This window comes from Pseudophryne corroboree, chromosome 2, assembly GCF_028390025.1.
Source record: "Pseudophryne corroboree isolate aPseCor3 chromosome 2, aPseCor3.hap2, whole genome shotgun sequence".
Classification (NCBI taxonomy): Eukaryota; Metazoa; Chordata; class Amphibia; order Anura; family Myobatrachidae; genus Pseudophryne; species Pseudophryne corroboree.
Genome location: NC_086445.1, coordinates 685,389,954 through 685,393,318, shown reverse-complemented (window position 1 = coordinate 685,393,318; position 3,365 = coordinate 685,389,954). Strand labels below are relative to the sequence as shown.

The following is a 3,365-nucleotide window of genomic DNA, read 5'->3' as shown; positions in this document are numbered from 1 at the left end:
TTAAAAATCTACAGGTGAGCTGCAAAACTTGAAACGTGTGGGGTTCTGAGGACCGAGTTTTAGAACCTGTGATCTATCCTATTTCAGTACTCTCTCATCCAGATGCCAGGCTACATTCTCTGCAATGGTACAAGTATCAGAGAACCTGTGCTATTAACTGGACAGCAGAAGTACCCTAACCTAGGTACATGTCAATAACCACACTCTCTCATTTGTTTCAAATTGGGAAAATTACTGCCATATTTCGCTGGTTACGCCCGATCCCATCTGATCTTGGAAGCAAAGCAGTGATAAGCCTGATCAGTACCCAGAGGGGAGACCACCGGGGAATATCAGGTGTTGTAAGCATAATTCCTTATCTGACAACAAACAGCAGAAGTGTTGGGGCAACCTTTGACCTCTACCATCAATTTATCTATCAATATGATCTTCTACGCAACTTTTGACACTTACTATCTCCTTTTGCAATGTTTCTGTCTTTGAATCTACCACGCAGCTAATTAGTCTACACCAGGAGACCTCCTGAACAGAAGGCACCTAGTATTGGATTGCAATAAAATTCAAATTATTCTATTTATGCCTCTGTCTTCATTACCCTGGATATCCATTAGGGACTCCAGTGTCTTTAATATTTTCACCATAGGTGCTTTAAAATTTTCTATTTGAATTCTAAAAATTATCGTCACCCTTGATAAATGGATTAATTTAAGAGGTGATAATCCCTCTGTGTAAATTCTGTGTAATTATCCTTTTCTTATGTTGTATGTAATTAAAAGTTAAGTTTTAGAATTTATAATTTCAAAGTGTGCCCCAACACAGAGTCTTTCTTTTCCTTTGTTTCATACCCTTCATGAGCATGTCATGAATCCATTCCCACAAAGGGCCCTCAACAAAGAGAAGCGAGTCTTCAATTACTGTCTGTCTCGGGCGAGGTGCATTGTCGAGAATGCCTTTGGGATCTTGATCAACCAAATCCGGATCTTTCATACAGCAATTAATTTGAAGGTGGAGACGATTGACTGGGTCATCACTGCATGCTGTGTCCTGCACAACTTCCTGCACATGAAAGCCACCCAGCAAAGGACAGTGGGGGTGATTCAGAGTTGATCGTAGCCCTGCAAAAGTTTGCAGGGCTATGATCATGACCATAGACATGCGGGGGGACGCCCAGCACAGGGCTATCCTTCCCCACATGTCAGTGCCGCCCCCCCCCCCCTCCCCGCAGAAGTGCAAAAGCATCGCACAGCGGCGATGCTTTTTTAATTTAGGAGTAGCTCCCAGCCAGCACAGCTTTAGCGTGCTGGCCGGGAGCTACTCGTCGCTCCCTGGCCCCCAGCGGCTGCATATGACATCATGCTGTGGCCCGCCCCCGGATGGTCTGGCCGGACCACTCCCACGTCACGGCAACCAAACGCCGCCGTTCCGCCCGCCACCCAGCGACTGCCTCTGCCTGTCAATCAGGCAGAGGCGATCGTAGCGCAGCGATGGCCTTCATCCGTCTGGCATGCACCGGCACACTGCGGCACCAGCGCATGCGCAGTTCTGACCCGATCGCACCGCTGCGATAAACTGCAGAATGACCCCCTGTGGGCACAGCTGTAGTGAAAGACCCAGACCTAAGTATTTAAAAAATAAGATCAGCTAGAACTTCCCAAAATAATGTAGAGATTTGGGTATTGATACAGAAAACAAATGTTTTTTTTTTTAATTATTATTACACTTGTTCATTCTGTAGCACACTAGTGCCACCTAGTGTTCTAATAATATAAAATGTTAATTAAACATAATGGCATAAACCAAATTAATTCTCTATGGTAAAAGAGAAAGGGGCCAATTTATCACCATCCGCATCCAAGATGCAGATGACAGGTGATAAAATCGCCCAAACGCACACTGCGATAATTGATTACATTGCAGGAATGTATCAATTATGGCATACAGGGACAGAGCTTGCGGTCAAGCTCTGTCCCTGAGATGACACTCCACTGCATCATCGGGGTATTTTTTGTAAAAAATACCCCAATGTCCTGCTGCGCATGCGCCGCCCCCGCCGACATTGCCGCTACCACCACCGCCCAGTCAATTCCCCCATCGCGACTACCCCAGCGCGCTGCAGACCCCCCTCCCCAGCAGAACAATATACTTACCAGTCCAGGGAGCCGGTCCGCGCTGTTTCTGCTGGGCTGCCGGATCCTGTGCACTGCGGTGACCCCTGGTGCTGTAAGCTGCGCTGCCGCTTTGCAGCATCACTTTACTGCACCGCGGTCACATTGCAGCTCATGGAGGACCCTGTGCCCGGCAGTGCTCACCGGAGCAGCGGACACCAGCTCCCTGGACAGGTGAGTATGGCTGGGTTTTTTTTACTTTTTTCTTTTTACACTGTGATCAGCTTGTGTGTCCATTAGACACACAGAGCTGATCACTGTAGACGAGTCCCGCACAGCTGTATCTGCCAGGGGCAGAGAAAGCTGGGCAAATAATGCCTCCCTATCGCAGTGCTGCCCTGTGATCTCGCCAGGGCAGCACTGTAATGTAATGTAAAAGTAATGTTAATAAATAGACCTCTAAGGGTTTTAATTACAAAGTGTGGGGTTGTAAAACCCCACACTTCGGAGCGTGAGTATGCCAGATATTTAAAGGGCAATGCTTTACTAGCTCTTGTTAGTAAAAGCATTGCCCTATTAAATATTGGGCATAAACATGCTCAGGAGTGTTGGATTTTACAACCCAATAAATATACCCCTTTTTCAGAGTTGGAGCTCCCAGTTAGCAGTCTGGAACCAGGGTGTTCTGCAATCAGACCATCCCCCTTCTAAAAGCAGTTCAGTAATTATATGTTATGCTTTACAAACATTGATTTTATGTATGAGTTTTTAATCTTACATTTTTTAAATATTAAATTACCATATCCTATACTATGATATTTATCTGTGGTGCTTACGGTGCTGGGCTATAACTGCAGGAAACAGGAAAGTAGAAATTCCTTTAAAAGACATCAGATAACTAAAACGCAAGCCTTCTTGAGTATTGTGACAAGGCTAAAGGCCAAGTGCGTTTAACCACCCAAGGCATGTGTACTGTATATATCAGATCATACAAGAGTGGTATATCTATCTTAGAAAATGGTCCTTGTGTGACAAAATAGTTCAACGTGGAGATGATGTAGGGTGACACCGATATAGAATAGGAGGAAAAATAGTCCTTTTCAAGTTATTTGAAGAGATCTTCATTGTACCAGTTATATTTTATGAGGACTGATTTCAGGTCCAATGTGTTAAGCAGTAGTTTTGACATTTAAAAAAAATATATATTAGAAATGTGTGCTGTAGGTCTGTCAGTGAGGCAGGGATGTGTTGCTTTTCTGT

The 3,365-nt window shown here is 44.9% G+C and overlaps 1 pseudogene; it reads left to right on the top strand.

Annotated features, from left to right (window-relative positions):
- The first annotated feature begins 229 nt into the window (after positions 1-229).
- On the top strand, positions 230-348 carry LOC135051648 (5S ribosomal RNA; annotated as a pseudogene).
- The last annotated feature ends 3,017 nt before the right edge of the window (positions 349-3,365 follow it).